This window comes from Gorilla gorilla, chromosome 22, assembly GCF_029281585.2.
Source record: "Gorilla gorilla gorilla isolate KB3781 chromosome 22, NHGRI_mGorGor1-v2.1_pri, whole genome shotgun sequence".
Lineage (NCBI taxonomy): Eukaryota > Metazoa > Chordata > Mammalia > Primates > Hominidae > Gorilla > Gorilla gorilla.
The window spans coordinates 34,809,198-34,829,263 of record NC_073246.2 but is presented as its reverse complement, the minus strand read 5'-3'; positions in this window follow the sequence as shown (position 1 = coordinate 34,829,263).

The following is a 20,066-nucleotide window of genomic DNA, read 5'->3' as shown; positions in this document are numbered from 1 at the left end:
AGCTGAGATTGCACAGTTACACTCCAGCCTGGGCAACAAGAGCAAAACTCCATCTCAAAAAAAAAAAAAAAAAAAAAAGAGCTATATACCATTGGGTCAGTTACCTCACTTGGCTAAGCCTTGGTTTACCCATCTGTAAAATGGAGGTTGGATGATTTTGTTAAGGCTGTCATAACAAAATACCACGGACTGGGTGGCTTCAACAGCAGATTTTATTTTCTCACAATTCTGGAGGCTAGAAACCTGAGACGAAGGTGTCAGCAGGGCTGGTTTCTTCCAAGGCCTCTAACCTTGGGTGTAGACAGCCACCTTCTTGCGCTGTCACATGGACTCCCTCTGTGTATGCGTGTGTCCTAATTTTTTTTCTCATAATGACACCAATCATATTGGATTAGGGTCCCCTCATATGACCTCATTTTAACTTAATTGCCTCTTTAAAAACTATATCTCCTCTTGTGGTTACAATCCTAGGTAATGGGGAATTAGGGCTTCAACATATGAATTTTGGGGGTACAATTCAGCCCAGAACAGAGGTAATATGGTCATGATTAAATAAGATAAGGTGCCTGAAGCCGAGGCTGTTGGACGCTCTCAGAAGATGTAAACTCCTGTTTCCACGCCTACCAGTTTTGGTGGCACTATGTAAAAAAATCACCTTCAAGAAGTGGGTGGCACACAGGAAAACTGGCTTTGCTTTCAGGCAATAATCTCCTTAAAACATCTGGTCTGCCCCCACCCCTACCCCCGCGACTGGTGCAAATCAACCCTAGCGCTGGAATCTGAGCAGCTGCAGCCACACAGGCCTGTTTCCTGAGGAGGCCTTTGCTGGAGGCTGCGTGGAATCCGAGCTTAACACTTGAGACTGGGCTTCTTTTCACAGGCGCTGAGGGCTCAAGCACTTTGTTGCATCTAATCCTTTTTCAGAAGAAGGAGAAAGGCATTTTAATGCGGCCACAAAATCCTCAATTTGGGCTTGCAAAGGGCCCTGGTGGATTTTCACACTTGGCCTGGTCTCCCTGCAAGGTACCAGAAACAAGGCCAGCGACCCACACATGGGACTATCTGATGGTGCAAGGAACAGGGGACCATGGGCCCCTAGAGCCTGAGGATGCACTCCACATGGACTGGATTTTTGCTTCTTGGGTGTGGTCTGCTGTGAAAGTCCACTGCAAGATGATGTCCCCTCTCTGCACCACGAGGGAGCCCAGCACTCTCAAAACACATTGCTGCAGAGGCTGGGGCAAAGGAACTCATCTCTGAACTTCCTTGTTACTCATTAGGGTGCTAAGGTGAAAGGAAGTGGGTTTTGTCTTTTTTTTTTTTTTTTTTTGAGACAGAGTCTCACTCTCGCTCAGGCTGGAGTGCAGTGGTGTGATCTCGGCTCACTGCAACCTCTACCTCCTGGGATCAGGCGATTCTCCTGCCTCAGTCTCTCGAGTAGCTGGGACTACAGGAACCCACCACCACGCCTGGCTAATTTTTGCATTTTTGGTAGAGATGGGGTTTCACCATGTTGGCCAGGCTGGTCTTGAACTCCTGACCTCAAGTGATCTGCCTGCCTTGGCCTCCCAAAGTGCTGGGATTACAGGCGTAAGCCACCATGCCCAGCCAGGAAGTGGGTTTTTGGGAGCCCTCAAAGCAGGCAAATGCGAAGTGCCACAACCACAAACGCTGACCAAGCCCCTGGTGGCCTTGAGACCTTGGGGTGAACGTACAGTGCCCTCTTGTCCACAGCTGTGCTTTGGGGCCCACAGTCTGCTGTAAAAGGATGCTGGCTTGTAAGAGATGAGGGTAGGCAGGGAGCAACCTGGATGTGAGTTTGGAGATCTGGGCAAGGAACTTTTCATCTCTGGGTCTCCGGTTCTTTATTTGGTTACATCAATTACCTACAATATTCTAGCTCTAATGTTTATGATTACTGAATTGCATCCACATCTAGACTAACTAGACATGATGCTTCTGGTTCAGCCCAGCTAGCAATCAAGCATTGGATCGGAAAGGTGACATCTACTTTTGAAAAGCGAGAGACATTGAGAGAGAGAAAAAGAGAGAGACACAGAAAAGCAACATGTTATCTCAGCAAACCAAGCTCAGGGACCTATAATTCTGTCTGGAATTGTGGACATCTATAATTTTCCCTGATTTCTCTGGGGGAATAGCCTGGCACAGATCCATGGAACCTGCCCTGTTGTTGTTGTTGTTGTTGTTTTCCCGTGGGTCTCGGGTAAGCTCCAGGCAACTGTATTTTGCATACTCCAAGTAATTTAAAAGCTTGCCAAATTATGAAGGTCTCTGTTTTAAACCATTTGCCTCTTGCCTAACCAGACTTTCTGGTCTTGCCTTGTTCCAGACTTTTGGCATCCTAATCTGAACAAAATCATCTAATCTGAATAAAATCACTACCCACATTTATGAAGTGGCCCAAACTATCCTTCGTCTAGATTCTACCATTAACAGAAGCCTCACCAAGGTATAGAAAGATTAAGACAGTGGCCCAGGGAGCCATTTATATTCTCAAAAGTTATCTGAATCTTAGCAGAATGGGCAACAGGCCTTGCTTGATGGGATTCCTGGGCCTGGCTCTGCTTTGAATTTTGGCCTCAAACACTGCAGAAGCTCTCTTTGCCTCTCAAGATATGAAATATCCAAATGGGCAAAGTCTAGCATGAGGACGAAGCTTGGTCTTCAGCCCCATGACAGACACTACCAGGAAACTAGACTGCAAACCCCAAGGCCCAAGACTTCCTCTACCTGGGGGTATTGGGTGTGGAATTGGCACTCAACGCCTTCCTGGTGGCAAGTGTTGCTTGATGAAACCAAAGTGTCCTCCAGGTTTCCTCTTGCTCGTTAGGAACCAGCCTGCACAGCAGGAGCTGAGCAGCAGGCAAGCGAGCCAAGCTTCATCTGTATTTACAGCTGCTCCCCATCACTCACGTTACTGCCTCAGCTCCACCTCCTGTCAGATCAGAGGCAGCATTAGATTCTCAGAGAAGCATGAACCCTATTGTGAACTGCGCATGCGAGGGATCTAGATTGCTGCTATTTATGAGAATCTAATGCATGATGACCTGTCACTGTCTCCCCTCACCCCTAGATGGGACCATCTAGTTGCAGGAAAACAAGCTCAGGTTCCTACTGATTCTACATTATGGTGAGTTGTATAATTATTTCACTGTATATCACAATGTAATAATAATAGAAATCAGTGCACAATAAGCGTAATGCACTTGAATTATTCTGAAACCATCCCCACGCACCCCATCCATGGAAAAATTGTCTTCCGTGAAACTGGTCCCTGGTACCAAAAAGGCTGGGGCAAAACCTGGGCACGGTGGCTCACACCTGTAATCCCAGCACTTTGGGAGGCCAAGGTGGGTAGATCATAAGGTCAGGCGTTCCAGACCAGCCTGGCCAACATGGCGAAACCCCATCTCTACTAAAAATACAAAAAACAGCCAGGCATGGGGTGGGCACCTGTAATCCCAGCAGGAGGACTGCTTGAACCTGGGAGGCAGAGGTTGCAGTGAGCTGAGATTGTGCCACTGCACTCCAGCCTGGGCGACAAGAGGAAGACTCTGTCTCAAAAAAAAAAAAAAAATCTGTGTTAGATAACAAAGAATGAATGATAAAAGTAATATGTGTATTAGGCAGAAAACTTGGAAAATATAAAAAAATCTAAAACAAAACAAAAGCAACTCTTATCCTAACACCTAGAGATAGCCACTGTTAATATTTTCTGGTGCATCTGCTCTACATTTTGAGTAGATAAAATGTATGGTTAGACCCCTTGTCTTTCAAGTCCTGCACTTTCTCCAGCCTCTACTCTTTTCTCCTCTGTAGTTCTTTAATGGGTTATTTCTCAGAAAAGGATGTCACACTCATTCACACCAAGGTATAATTGAATAATAATAGCTGAGAGTATTACTTTGACTAGGCAAGTTCTATTTTTAACAGACTTAAAGCTTTCAGATGAGAGAATAAAGCAGTTAGCACTTCTCCCCCGCCACCTCCTCTATCTCAGCTATCTCAGAGTCCACTACACTTAGAATGATTAGATCTGAAGTCTAGGCCCAGCATTGTCACAGTCAGCCATTATTGTGAACTTAGACAAGTAATTTCACTTTTTTATGTCTTTTCTGTAAAGTAAAAGGGGTTAAGCCAGGAAGTAATAATTCATTAAAGTCAAACACTCTTGTTTTTTTTTTCAGATGGAGTTTCACTCTTGTCGCCCCGATTAGAGTGCAATGGTGCGATCTCGGCTCACCGCAAACTCCACCTCCCAGGTCAAGTGATTCTCCTGCTTCAGCCTCCCGAGTAGCTGGAATTATAGGCGCCAGCCACCATGCCTGGCTAATTTTTTGTATTTTTAGTAGAGACAGGGTTTCACCATGTTGGCCAGGCTGGTTTCAAACTCCTGACCTCGTGATCCACCTGCCTCGGCCTCCCAAAGTGCTGAAATTATAGGCGTGAGCCACCACGCCCGGCCAGGTCAAACACTCTTTATTCCATAATTGAATGCATATATATGTACTTACGTATATTTAATATCTATTATAATTATATCTTAGATATAAATATATATTTATGTATTTAATATTTTATTATACAAATTTCTAACAAATTAAAAATAGAGGAAATAGCACAAATTACCTCTATTTACCCATCCTTGGGCCACAAAAAGCAGAAATTCCTGGCCCTCTGATTTTACTTACACTGCCACCTAGTTCTCTTCAAGTACCAAGTTATTTTGAAGCAAATCCCAAACGTTATACCATTTCATATGTACATATTTAGTATATGCCTTTAAAAGATAAGAAGTCTTTATTTAAACAAAATGATTGTCATGCCTGAAGAATGAAAAATAATTTCAATTTCATCAAATAACCATTCAGTGGAACTGAATATGTTTTTGTGCATATTTATGTAGGCATGTTCAGGATTTTGTTTTATTTTGTGTGGTTTCAGGAGCCAAATCTACAAGCTCCAACGAAGTCCTTCGTAGATGCAGGGAGTACTAATAATGTCTTAGTTGGGGCACTTGCCCCCAGATGGAGCTTGGAACAATAAAATAAACAACACTAAGTGCCAGACACTCAGTACATTGCTAAGAAGAGCTGTTGGTGCCTTTCAGTAAGAGGGTGAGAGAGAACGAAGAAGTTATCTTTGGGAAGCCCGACCCTGATCAGAAAGACTTCATCAAGGAGATGCGGCATAACCTGGGGCTTAAACTTAGGGATATGCAAGAAGGAGAAAGGGATGATGTGAGAACAAAGAGAAAAACCAACTCACTGGGAGGCTGAGGCTGGCAGATCACTTGAGTGCAGGAGTTTGAGACCAGTCTGGGCAACATGGTGAAACCCCGTCTCTATAAAAAAATACAAAAATTGGCTGGGCATGGTGGCACACACCTGTGGTCCCAGCTACGTGGGAGACTGAGGCAAGAGGATCGCTTGAGCCCAGGAGGTCGAGGCTACAGTGAGCTGTGATTGTACCACTGCACTCCAGCCTGGGCCCTGTCTCCGAAAAAAAAAAGAAAAGAAAAGAAAAAGAAAAATCAACTCATTTGACTTCACAAGCTAATTTCCATGAAGACAGGACACATGGGGCAGTTTGAGTTTGTGTTAATCTCTTATTCGTCTACTTGTCTACTTGTCAAACTTGTATTGAAATCTAGATAACACCCTAATTAGATTTAATGTGTGTCAGGGTGGGTGGGGGGAGATGGTACAAGAAATAGAGACACAACGTTAGAAAGAGGCATTGAGAAGCAAGCGCTCGGTGTTTGTTGCGTAAATTCTCATAGCGGGTGGTGACATGTGATAAATCTGAATAATTTTTATATATAGTAACAAAGCAACTTGGTAATTTCATGAAACAAATTGTCCTGTACTGAGGAGGGACCTAGAATAGAGGCAGACTCTAGCACTTAGGGTGGACCAACCCGGAACTGTTCCATTGCCAAATAGTAGCCTGCTGGTCCCTGGAAGTGATTTTTAGTTAATTCTCATTCTGCTATACTACTCTGTAATTTTGACCATTGATCTCTTCCTTTTATTAAAATTTTTTAAAATGAAAGTTGTAAATCCACAGAGTTTAGGGTTAGATTGTTTGTGGGTATTTTTGGCTTGTCTGTTTGTTTGTTTGAGGCAGGGTCTCTCTCTGTTGCCCAGAGCTGGAGTGCAGTGACATGATCCCGATTCACTGCAGCCTCACTGTCCCAGGCTCAAACAATCCTTCCATCCCAGCCTCCCAAGTAGCTGGGACTACAGGCATGCACCACCATGTCCTGCTAGTTTTTTTTTTATTATTATTTTTTGTAGAGATGGGGGCTCACTATGCTGCCAAGGCCAGTCTCAAACTCCTGGCTCAGCAATCCTCCTGCCTCAGCCTCCCAAAACGTTGGGATTACAGGCGTGAGTCACCATGCCCAGGAAGATAGATTTAAAGCTTATGATAGAGAGCAGTTCCTCAACTCTCCATTTTCCCTCTGCCATTTCCTAATTCTAAAGCAATCACTTTCATTTTAATGGATTCTTTTGATATTTACATCCATATATCTATAATAACATGACTTCATTACTATTTCTTGGTGTTTTTATCTTATGCATTGAACATTGACTTCCTCTACAGATAAAAAAGGATTTTACTCTTTCACATAACATACAACATATACACACAAGAGCATGCACAAGTGCTTGTGGGCACACACACACACACACCCCTTACCTCCATTCTTCCTCTATAGTTTCACTGAAATTCTGCAGATTCATATTCAATGCTCTTCAAGTAAATTAAAGTGAAGGCCAGGCCTGAAGAATCTCTGAGCAGACAAAACAAGTTAGTCCTCTTAAGTGACCTAAACCTTGCTTGATTGCAAACATAAGCAAAACTTAACTTCAGATTTTTCTTGCAAATGCCTGTATTAAAGAAAAACATAACTTAAGCCCAAACAATCAGAAGTAGCCAAAAACTTGTAATTATTTAATTAGGGATTTTCCAGTGGGACTGATATGGTTTGGATGTTTGTCCCCACCCAAATCTCATGTTGAAATGTAATCCCCAGTGCTGGAGGTGGGGCTTGGTGAGAGGTATTGGATCATGAGGGCGAATCCTTCATGAATAGCCATCCCCTTGGTGATGAGTGAGTTCTCACTATAAGTTCACGTGAACTCTGGTTGTTGAAAAGTGTGTGCACCTGCCCTCCTCCCCCGCCGCCATGCCTGCTCTTGTCATATGACTTACTGGCTTCCTCTTCACCTTCCGCCACCAGTGGAAGCTTCCTGAGGCCTCACCAGAAGCAGATGTCAGTACAACACTTCCTGTGCAGCCTGCAGAACCATGAGCCAATTAAACCTCTTTTCTTTATAAATTACCCAGCTTGAAGTATTTCTTTATAGCAATGCAAGAATGGACTAACGGACATAGACCAAATAAGGCAACTGGATAACTATATCCAATCAAATTTTTCTTTGCTTTACTTCTGTATCTGTCCTATAAAAGTCTCCTGCTTTGTGGTCTGTTGGTGGAGCTCTTGAATACTCCTCGTTTGGAGCTGTCTGATTAATGAATCATTGTTTGCTCAAATATATTCTTTAAAGTTGTGCTTCAATTTATTTTATTTTTCTTTTAGAGACAGGATCTTGCTCTGTCACCCAGACTAGAATACAGTGGCACAATTATAGCTCACTGAATTCTTAATGTCCTGGGCTCAAAGGATCCTCCTACCTCAGCCTCACAAGTAGCTGGACTACAGGTGTGCACCACAACTCCTGGCTAATTAAAAAAAGGTTTTTGTATAGTCAGGGTCTCGCTATGTTGCCCAGGCTGGTCTCAAATTCCTGGCCTCAAGTGATCCTTCCACCTTGGCTTCCCAAAGTACTGAAATTACAGGGGTAAGCTGGAGCAACCAGCTTCGATTTACTTTTTAACAATGTTTACATTGTTATAATTCTGTAAATACTGTGAATCACTGAACCATAAATACTATGTTTATTTTCCCATTTCTGAACAACTTATGCTTTTCCTGAGGTTAAAAATTCCCTTTTTTACCTGACTGACTTTCTCTAATCCATATAGGTAGATATTTTGTTTTTTATAAACAGAGACAATTTTTTTTGTTTGTTTTAATCATTTGTCCCCAAACTGTGCCCTCCTCTCAATTTGTTCAAGCACAATAATTCCACCTTTTTGAAGCAGTCTCTTCTGGAACCTTCTGGATTGTTGTCCTATAAGTCTACTATGCAGTTATTATATTAGTGCAGATTTCCTTCACCTCCCTTCTATGATGGAGTCTCTGTTTCCTGGACCATACATCTTCCTCTTTTAAAATTTTACTCCTTTTTTATTTAAAAAAAAAAACTTCCAATAGCTTTAGTATAAGGCCTGGAATGTCTGAAAACCTGTTTTTTATACCCTTACATTTGATTAATAGTTTTGCTGGGTATAAAATTCTGCCTTTAGAAATATTTTTTCTTCAAATAGTGAAATATTTCTCTGTTGTCTTCCACCATATTGCTTTGGAGAAGTCCAATGACATTCTGATTGTTGATCCTTTGTATAAAGCATGTTATCTTTTTTCTCTCTGGAAACATGTAGGATCTTCTCTTTATCTCATCATGATGAAATTTCACAATGATTTGTCTCAGTGAATAAATTTTCATCCATCCATAGTGCTAGGTACAATTGTGAAACTTGATGCCTTGGGAACTTGATTCAGGAACTTGATACCTGGGAAGTTTTCATGAATTGCTTCTTTGGAAAATTGCCTTCCATTGTCTCTAAATCTACTTTCCATATTTGGATGTTTGACATTCTGGTGTGGTTCTATAAATTCATTATTTCTTCTCTCCTATTTTCCGTGTTTTTACTCTATATCCTGAGAGATTTTCTTAACTTTTTTACTTCTCCTGTTTCCAAGCACTTTTGTTTGTTCTCTGAATGTTTGTTTAAAATTAGTATCTTACACAAGCAACAAAAGCAAAAATAGACAAATGGATTGCATCAAACTAAAAAAACTTCTGCAAAGCAAAGGAAACAATTAGTGGAGTGAAGAGGCAACCTACAGATCGGGAGAAAATATCTTCAAATTATACATTGCATAAGGAGCTAATATCCAAAATATACAAAGAACTCGAACTACTGAAAAACAAGAAAACAAATAACCCTTTTAAAAAATGGCCAAAGACAAATAGACATTTCTCGAAAGAAGACATACAATGAGCAAAAGATATATGAAAAATGCTCAACATCTCTAATCATTAGAGAAATGAAAATTAAAACCACAATGAGATATTACCTTATACATGTTCAACTGGCTATTAGCAAAAAGTTGAAAGATAAGTATTGGCGAGGATATGGAGAAAAGGAACCCTTGTATATTGCTGGCAGGAATGTAAATTAGTACAGCTATTATGGAAAACAGTATGGAGGTTCCTGAAAAAACTAACAATAGAATGATCATATGATCCAGCAACCCCACTTCTGGGTATATATCCAAAGGAACTGAAGTCAGTATGTTAAAGAGATGTCTGCACTTCCATGTTCACTGCAGCATTCTTCACAATAGCCAAGATATGGAAAGAACTAAAGTGCCTGATATAAAAAATTATTTTATACACACACACGCACACACAAATGCAATACTACTCAGCCTTAAAAAAAAGAAGGGGACGTCTGTCATTTACTACAACATAGATGAACCTGGAGGACATTTGGCTAAGTTCGAGAGAACTGGTTTGGAGCAGAAACACCACATGATCTTATTTATATGTTGAATCTTAAGAAGTCAAATTCATGAAAACAGGGAGAAGAGTGGCGATTGTCAGATGCTGGGGCGGGGGAGAAAAGGAGAATGGAGAAAGGGGAGATACTGGTCAAAGGGTACAAAGACAGGAGAAACAGGTTCTGGTGATCTGTTGCATAGCATGGTGACTATAGTTAATATACATTATATTTAAGAATAGGAAACAGAGTAGATTTTAAATGTTCTCACCACAAAGAAATGATAACTATTTGAGGTGATGAATATGTTAATTAGCTTGAACTGATCACTTCACAATGTATACATGTACTGAAACATCACCTTGTAGCTCATAAAATAAATACAATTATCATTTGTCAATTAAAAATAAAATTAGTATCTTATTCTTATTTCATGGATGCAATAGCTTATTCTTAGAATAGTAATGATTAATAATTTTTAAACATTTCTTCTCCCTTCATAGCTTCTATAACTTATGTTAGCTCTGAGTTACTTTCCACCTTTCTCTGGTTCTGCCTTAGAGGCTGTTCTCAAATACCAAACGGTCCTTAACTATCTCACCGTATTGAATAATGGGTCACTAACAGCTGATTGTAAGCTCTGTGCATTTACATGGGGCTTGTCAACTCTGGGCTTCAGCACAGTGACCTGCTTGGGCCGTTTCCCTGGGGAATCTTGGATGGCAGTATGTATGACTCTTTCCTCTCATACTTTTGGAAGAGCTGCAGTGAAGGCTTCACAGGCTCTCCCGTGGAAGCTATAGTCCTTATAGCTTATACCATTATTCTGGAAACATGATCAGGAAAATGACCAGTGATCTCAACGTTTGGAATGTGAACATTTCTCTTGCCTGACATCGAAGAATAAGAGAGGAAGGCTGGAGATCTAACTACTTCTCCAGTGCCCATGACCATTTTATTAACTTTGCTTTAATGTGGGAAGAGAAATCTATTTCCTCATTTCTTCACTTATTGTGGAGCATCTAACAGGAGCAATGAAGGGAAGAAGACTTCAGAGCAAATTCCAAAGAAGGACCGAAGCGATTCTTCCCAATCCTTGGAAAACAACCCTAGCCAGATAGATCTTGATAAGCCCAGTGAACAACCTCACGGTGTGTGCGCTGCCCCTTGGTGGGCAGGCTGGTGCTGCTTTTAGGGTTCTCAGCTCTCCAAGATGGTCCAGGGAAGACCAAACATTGCCAGAGGAGGAGAGATTTGAACTCAGACTAGAAGAGAAGAGGAGAAAAGACGTTCTATATCTAAAATTCTTTTTCATTTTTTACCTATCAGTGTGTCTATGCCAGCATCAATCAATACACCCACTGTGTGTGGCCTATGAAGATAGTGAGATGTTGGTCAAAGGGATATAGCATTACTGAAGGAACAGCTATTTCTCTGGCTTCTAGGATGTTGCTACCCTTGCACAGAAGGAAAGTGCCCTTTGTAAGGAAGAAGACATGTCATTCCACATAAATCGCACCACCAGTCATGTCATCCACACTACCATTTTATTAACCATTTTACAGCTGCACTATCCAATATGGTGGCCACTAATCACATGTGACTATTTAAATTCCAATGGATTAAAATGAGGAATTCAGCTTCTCAGTCACTCTAGCCACATCTCAAGTGCTCAATAGCCATATGTGGCTACCACACTGGACAATGCAGGTAAAGAACATTCCTGTCATTCCAGCAAGTTCTACTGGACAGTGCTGCTCTAGAGCCCTTGAAGGTGCCTGGAAGTTTCTGTGATTCTCACAGACAGACTTAAGCACACCCTTATCTGTGTTCCTACAAGTCTCTGTTCCCACCTCGGCCACAACATTCATCACAGTCTGACTTGAAATGGAGTTAGTCAAATAATATGCCTGTCTCTTCTCCTTGACCATAAACTCACGAGGGCTGGGACCAAGAAACCATTATTTGCCATTATTCTTAGCAGAGCCTGGCAAAGAGAAGTCCTTGAAGAAATATTAGTTGAAGGAATGACTCGATTATAAACTCCCTGAGGGCAGGTCCAGAATATTCTGATTTTTGTATTCCCCACAGTTCCTCAAGCAAAGAGAGAACCTCAGTAAACATCTGTCGAGTGATGGCATGCTGTCACATCCATCAGCCTGAAGACAGACCTTAGAGTTACTGAGATAAAAAGCCAGATTGCTGTGGCCTCTGCACTCACCAAATGCCTCTTGCCTCTGCCCCTGCACATCTGTCTCCTCTGGCTTTGCACCCCCCAGCTTGCCTCCATGTAGCAGGTCTGATCACAGGTAGCTCCCATCCCACTGTCCACATACACCCAGACGCATGCAGGCCCCATGCTCATGCCTGCCTTTGTCGCTTGGACCTCCTCCTGCCCTTCCATCCTACTCACTCTGCAAGGTCGGCAGAAGCTCCTCCCTCTCCCTGCGTCTGCTCCACCCACTCAGGCCCAGCTGATTTCAGGGAATTGGCCTGGAGCCCTTACAAATCCCCAATGTCTCCCGTTTTTAAATTCTTCTTATAATTCTAGGTAACACACTATACTGTGTTCTTGAATTCTTCGTGACTATTTTCAGCCACTAGTTTTTCTTTTCAACCAGATGGCAAATTCCATGAGGATTTTACTCTTATTTTGTGCTGAAGTCCTTTCTAGAATGGAAAAGGCAAGGCGAAATCCCAGTCCAATCACATTTTATAAATAAAGAGCTGAGTGCAGTGGCTCACGCCTGTAATCCCAACACTGTGGGAGGCAGAGGCAGGAGGATCACATGAGCCCAAAAGTTCAAGACCAGCCTGGGCAACACAGCGAGACCCCATCTCTACAAAAAAAATTCTGAAAATTAACCAGCCATGGCAGCACATGCCTGTGGTTCCAGCTACACCAGTGGCTGAGGCCAAAGGATCACATGAGCCCAGGAGTTTGAAGTTACAGTGAGCCATGATCACACCACAGCACTCCTGCCTGGGCAACAGAGAGAGACTCTGTCTCTAAAAATAAAATAAATATGAATAAGGAAACAGAGCCAGGGATTAAGGTGACCTGCTCAGGGTCACTCAGGTGAGAGCCTTATCTGCCTCACTCATAGATTTGGACCATAGATTTGTGCAGAGAAAGTTCAACCAATATGGAAAGAACCATGCTTCCGAGGGACTCTGCGTCAGCTCCTTAAGCCCAACTGCACTGGTTTCCTGCCTGCCTTCAGCTCACCAGCTTAGCTAGAGGAGCAGCATCTGCCTTAGGCCTAGAAGAAAGTCTACATGCAGAGGAGGTGTCAGCTGTTAACTTGACAAAAGATAAGAGCCGAGGTCGTGATCTCCTAATGGCCAGCCAGCCTATTAGTTTAGCAATATATGTCTCCAATGTCAGAGCCATGCCTGGTGGAGGTTTGACTTTTTATTATTCAGGAAGCGCCTTACTTGAAAATGAGAGAAACCTCTAGCAGCTGCTGGAAGTCCCTTCTCTTAAAATAATGACAAGCAGAATCTTCACCTAAGAAATTTGGCTACACGCTCCTTCCGTTCCACTGTGCCCTTCTTCTGCCTGGGTACCAGAGCAGAGAAATGGTTCAAACCTGTGGGCTTATAAAAAGAGGATGCCAATCAAATGTAAATGATGATCCCATTAAATAATGATTTTCATTTAAACCCAGCAATACAGATTTCTCAGACTTCGTGATTAGCTCCGTGTCAAATAAACTTTGCTCTTTTTCATTTTTTTAAAGCAGTTAATTTGCGATATTTTGCAATAATTTTAGGGTTGGGCTTGGGCTTTTTTTTTTTTTTTTTTTTTAGTAGTGACCAAAAAAATCTTGCTGCACTCAGTCTCCTGAGAATGTTGGGTCGAGTTTTTTGATCCCGGTGACTCATTGATTTGCGGGCTGATGTAGTGCGAGGGGTCCTTATTAGTGGCGTCTGTCCCTGCTGTAATGTTTTTGTTATTTTTCCTCATTTGTTCACTCTGACATCATGTCATTACAGAATGGTGCTGTTCAGGCCCTGCCTCGGCTGTTCGTTAGCGTGTGTTTAATGAGCAGCTTAATTGAGCTGTCTAGTAGGCCACCTGTCGCCCTCCGGACTTATTAACATACTAATGGCCTGACATTGTATTCTCTGACAGGCAACAGGGCTTACTGATTTGATGTCTGGACATGGGGATTTTATGCAGGAATGAGAGCAGGCTTTGGGAAGGAGGTTTAAAAAACGCAAATTAACTCTTTGGTATCTATGTGTTTAAGGCTCTCTTGTGGAAAAAAAAAAAAAAAGTTCAACCCCAGGCAGGCAAGGCAAGCATGTTATGGGAAGGAGCCTGGCTCTATCCTTGCAAACCCAGTTGTGGTTCTCCAGGAGAAAATATGCTCCGCATGAGAAGAGCAGGCTTTGTTTCGATTACAGTGTTACTGTGAGGAACTGCCTCAAAGGAGAAACCTTCCGCAGCCCCAGGGAAAGTTATGTGATTAGACTTTTTCTACTGTAGCTAAACAAATGAAAAGTAGCAATTCTCCTTTTGAGGAATTGAGTGTGGTCTGTCTGCTCCCCCCACCCCCCCCCCTTTTTTTTTTTTGACAGGGTCTTTCTCTGTCACCTAGGCTCTAGGCTGGAGTGGCACCATCATAGCTCACAGCAGCCTTCAACTCCTGGGCTCAAGTGATCCTCCCATCCTCAAGCAAGTAGTTGAGACTATAGACGTGTAACATCAAGCTTGGCTAATTTTTGTTTTTTGGTTTTTGGGTTTGTTTTTGTTTTAGAAACAGGGTCTCGCTATGTTGCCCAGGCTGGTCTGGAACTCCTGGCCTCAAGTGATCCTTCCACTTTGGCTTCCCAAAGTGTTGGGATTACAGACATGAACCCAGCCTGTTCCCACCTTTGAAATCCAGCCGAGGGCTGGATTGTGAACCCTGGGCTGATGGGAATGGCTTAGAGAACTGGCCGGAGCTATCACATGCACGTTTGTAGAGAAAATTGGTTTTGTTGGTGTTTTTCTTCTGGGGTTGTGTGATTGGGTCTTTTCTGTCCTGGGAAATTTCAGGGGTGTGAGCATTAGTCACAGGCCACAGGAAGACTCAAGTCCAAGGACAACACAGAGAGATAGCTTTTACAGGGGGACTGGATGTTCCTTTTCTGTCCCTTAACCTTTCATTCCTAGTATCTCCTCCTCCTTCGGTGCCTGCACACAGGACAGGCATAAACATAATTGTAAAGAAAAGGCTTCGTGAATTTTAAAGAAGTCAGTCTATGGAAGGGTCATGACTAAGGGCTGAGCCAAATCTCACCAGCAGCTATGGAGGTCGGGGTGGAAGCCCATCAGGGGGCTCAGGTTGGCTGCAGCCTCCTTGGCCTGGGCTGAGGTTCCTGCCAGGTTAGCCAAGGAGCTGCAGGAGGCTGGGTCTGCAGAGAGAGCCAGAAAGCATTCCAGAGGCCACTGCCCAGAAGCTGCGTTCCAGAACTTGGCTTGCAGCTGGCAGACTCTCTTTATGCAAAGCTGCAAGTGAGTTCCTTCCTCCTGGGCTCTGAGCAGGGGCAATGCTGCAGTGAGACAGTCACACTTCCTTCTCCTCGCTAGTCCCCAGCCATGGCAGGAAGAAAGCATGGGGAAGAAGAGCAGGAACCTACCCACTGTCTATCTAATCCCTCTTTCTTTCCCCCCTCCATCTTTTTTTCAGAGACTCAGTCTCACTCTGTCTCCCAGGCTGGAGTGTATTGGCACAATCATAGTTCACTGCAGTCTCCAACTCCTGGGCTCAAGCAATCCTCGAGCTTCAGCCTCCCAAGTAGCTGGGACTACAGGTGCACGCCACTGTGCCTGGCCTAATCACTTTCATGGGAGGAGGAGGTGGAGAAAAAGGAGGAGGATCATAGCCTTCATTTTTATCTCTTAAGCCGAGCCTTTTATAAACATGATCTCGTTTAAGTTTTTCACCCCAGGGTTTCTCAATTTCAGCACAACTGACACATTGGCCTGAATAATTCTTTGTTGTAAGGGACTGTCTTGGGTAATGTGGGATGCTGAGCTGCATCCCTAGCCTCTACCTACTAGGTGCCATTCACACCCCCAACCCAGCTGTGATAACCAAAAATGTCTCCAGACATAGCCAAATGTCACTGGACATCCAGCAGGGGGAGTGTCCCTCAGTTCAGAAACACGGGTCTGGAGGTAGGTGTACCACCCTCAGTTTGTAGATGAGAGGCAAACACCCTGTGAAAGAGGAATGGAAGCTTCACAGCTAGTAGGAGGCAGAGCAGGACTTAGACCTGCTGTCTGTTGGCTCTTATGTCCTGGCTCATTCCTCTTCACAGTCCTCCCCAGTCATGGTGTCACCAGTGGTGGCTCAGCTGTCCACATTCCAGTGCTGACCATCAGAGATCTAACATAGGTCAGATGTTTGCTAAGGATTTTATATATCATCTTTTAAAATCCCCTCAATATCCCTTTGAGATAGGTACTATTATTAGTCTCTTTTAAAAGATGAGGAAACTGAAACTCAGGAATTAAGTAACACATCCAAGACAAATGGCTGATAGGAGAGAGTCTCACTCAGGCATCTCTGGCTTCAAAGCACAAGTGTTTTCTAACACAGCACCCAGAACGCCAGCCATCTGCACCTAGAGACCTCCATGCTTAGGATCTATTCTCTTTTCTTGCCAAGAAGGAGCAAGCACTTCCTCCCTCTATTTCCCTGGCTGACCAGGGTGCTGTGCCTGTTAAGTTCCCCAAGGCCAATTGTGATGGTTAACTTTGTGTGTCAACTTGACTGGGCCACAGGATGCCCAGATATTTGATTAACATTATTCTGGTTTTTTATGTGCGGGTGTTTTTGAATGGGATTCATTTTTAAATCAGTAGACCCAGCAGAGCAGATTGTCCTTTCTCATGTGGGTTGGCTTCATCTAATCAACTGGAGGCCTGAATAGAACAAAAAGGCCAACCCTCCCCCAAGTAAGAGACAATTCCTCCTGCCTGACTGCCTGCAAACTAGGACATCAACTTTTTCCTCTCTTCAGATGCAAACTGAAACATCAGCTCTTCCTGGGTCTGGAGGCTGCTGGGGCTCTGCTGGGTCTCCAGCTTGCCAACTCACCCTGTGGATTTTTGAACTTGGCTTCCATAATCATGTGAACCAATTCCTTATACGAAATCTCTGTCTATCTCTGTATACATTGTATTAGTTCTGTTTATCTGGAGAACCCTGACTAATACAGCATTTGTTCAGCTTTTACACATGGCAGCTTCTTATATCCCCACATTTTCAGCATTTCTGTTTCATTTTGCTTTAGGACTGACTTGTAACCAATATGTATGCAACCAATACGTATGTTTCTTAAAAATGTAATCTGAGACTAATGATGTCAAACATATTCTTTCATTGTCGGCCTTTTGGATAATTTATCACTCTGTGCTATATTCTAGATGAGTTCCTCCATAATCATCTTCCAGTTTGTCAATTTTCTCTTTAGTTATCCAATCTAAAGTTTATCCCATCTATTGGGCTTTGTAAATTTCAGTAATTAGCTGCTTTGTCCTTTTAATCCAAGATTTCTAAATGATTCTTTTTCATATCTATCTGTCTTTTTTTCATTTCTGCCTGGTTCAAGTTCTTAATTTCTTGTCCTTTTTTTAAAAAAACATCCTGTTCATCTTCCCTTTAACTCTTAGAAGATATTCAGCATAGTGACTTTTCAAATCATTTTCAGATTACATCATTGATTTCATTTTCTCTTAAGTGATTTCATCTCTTGACTTTTAATTTTTTTTGAATTAGTTTATTTTTGTTTTATTTCATTTTGTTGCAGTGGCCCTGTACTCACCATTCCTTTTCTAGTGGTTTCTTGTGTCTATGTGCCCTCTTAGAGTCTCTGGTTCAGAATCACATCTTACAGTGGGCTTTCAGAGTGTTCATCCTACAGAGATAACTGGGGATATTTTCGTTCTAGTCACTGAGCCACTTAGTAAAATGGCCAGATGCTGGATGCAAGGCTGTATATGCCTTCTCTCATCTTGTATTTTCAGTTATGCAGGGGTTGATGTAAGCATTTTATATTCTCTTGTAAGAGGGAGCCACATTCCGCCCTGGCTCTGTTCTTCTGCCTTCCAATCACTCTGCAGAAAATGAACTCTCTGCTTCCTTTGACTGCTTGCCGATTCACAACCCAGTAGGCTGCTAGCTTCAGTAACTGATTTCTGTTTTGAGTTTCTAGCCCACAGAGATGTTATCTTTTTTTTCAGCATGGTCATTTTTAAAAACTCTACCATTACTCTGCATTGATACAGATGGGGGGCTCAAAGCATAAATCTTGATGGGGTTTAACTTTCCCCATTGTGTATATTTCTCATGACCATTCTGCAATATTTTATCAAAACAATCTCCCTACAGGAAATAGTCGCCTAGTTGTTACCTTGGCTTTACAAAGTGCTGTGATTAGGAAGTCAGAGTGCTTAGTGGTCTAAAGACTGCCTGGGTTCAAGTCCCAGATCTATTACTTATTTGTTATGGAAACTTGGGCCAAGTTATTTAATGCTTTAAGCCTTATTTTCCTCTTCTGCAACATACATCAATAGTATAACTGCCTGCAGTTGTTCTGAGGATTAAAGAAGATAAGCCATGGGAAAGCATGTCCCACAGATTCTCTGTGAGAATTGACTGTGAGGGCACACAGTCAGCCCTCAATAAATGTCTTCCATTATTATGATAGTTATTACTTCCTGGTTAGAACCAAATATCCAACTTTAGAATAGCATTATTTTTTGAAAAGTGCTCCAGTGGCCTGAACGGCAGAAGAGAGAAATGCCATTTTTCAAAGTACCTTCATATCTTTTATCCCTAATCCCTCAACAAATCTGTATTCTTTTTTTTTTTTCATTTTACAGATGAAGAGAAAACTGAGCCATAGGATGAAGAGAAAATTGAAGCACAAGACGACTGCATGCTTTTGACCATAGGCACAGGAACGAAAAGTCTCACTCACTTGACACTCTCTGGGATATAAGAAGTGCTACCATTTCTTGAAAGGAGATTAGGAAGCAGCCCTGGGAAACCCTGGTAACTTTGTGGAAATCGGCACTCTCCATTTCCCTGCTGAACTGTCAGTGTTGCCGTGCTGTTGGTGGTCTTGGACCACCGAGATCATATTAATACCAACAACAAGCCAGCAACTCAGAGGGCTGCCATTTGCTTCTCCAAACCCATTCTTCACTTACCTCTGCTCTGTTCTGTGTCCTTTATCTGCATGGGTTATAGCAACAGTTTCCCTACTCTCTGGCTCCTGGCTATGTCTGACCAATGGCAGAATGACCAATGATTTAGAGAATCAACCTGGGACAGGGCCATATAAGACTACAAAACAGGCTGGGTATGGTGGCTCACACTTGTAATCCCAGCACTTTGGGAGGCCAAGGTGGGAGGATCATTTGAGGTCAGGAGCTCCAGACCAATCTGACCAACATGGTAAAATCCCATCTCTACTAAAAATAAAAAAATTAGCCGGGCATGGTAACACACACCTATAATCCCAGCTGCTCGAGAGGCTGAGGCAGGAGAATTGCTTGAACCTGGGAGGCAGAGGTTGCAGTGAGCTGCTGAGATTGCGTTGCTGCACTCCAGCCTGGGCAATAGAGCGAGACCGCATCTCAAAAAAACAAAAAACACTAAAAATAAGGGGAGGGGGGTATGGGGGTAGGGAGAGCATTAGGAAGAATAGCTAAGGAACGCTGGGATTAATACCTAGGTGATGGGTTGATCTGTGCAGCAAACCACCATGGCACGTGTTTACTTATGTAACAAACCTGCACATCCTAGACATGTACCCCAGAACATCCTAGACATGTACCCCAGAACTTAAAATAAAAGTTGAAGAAAAAATAAAATAAAATATTTTTAAAAGACTAAAAAACAACCACCACCCCCCGCAGTAACATAATATATGATAAGTACTTATATACACGTGTTATTACTTTAACATGAAGATATGAAAAATAGGTATTTGTTTAAAATTTATATATGTTACTCAATATTTTCTGTTATATAAATGCTATTATTTAAACAAAATAATAATAGTACTAGGTAATAGTGGCAATTAAGAGTAATTCATAGCAGGATTAATTAACAAATAATATATGAGAAAACAATATTTTTGTAATGTTTCTTTCTGTCCTCTGATACCAGAAATTTATTTTAACTGTTTATTGGATTCTTAAATTTTGTAAGCTACATTGTTGTATATCTCTAAGATACATAAATGTAAGCCCTTTAAAAGAAAACATAAATACAATAGGACTAATTAAGTAGATTTTATCTAGATTTAATAAAAAATAGCAATAATATGTTTTTTTC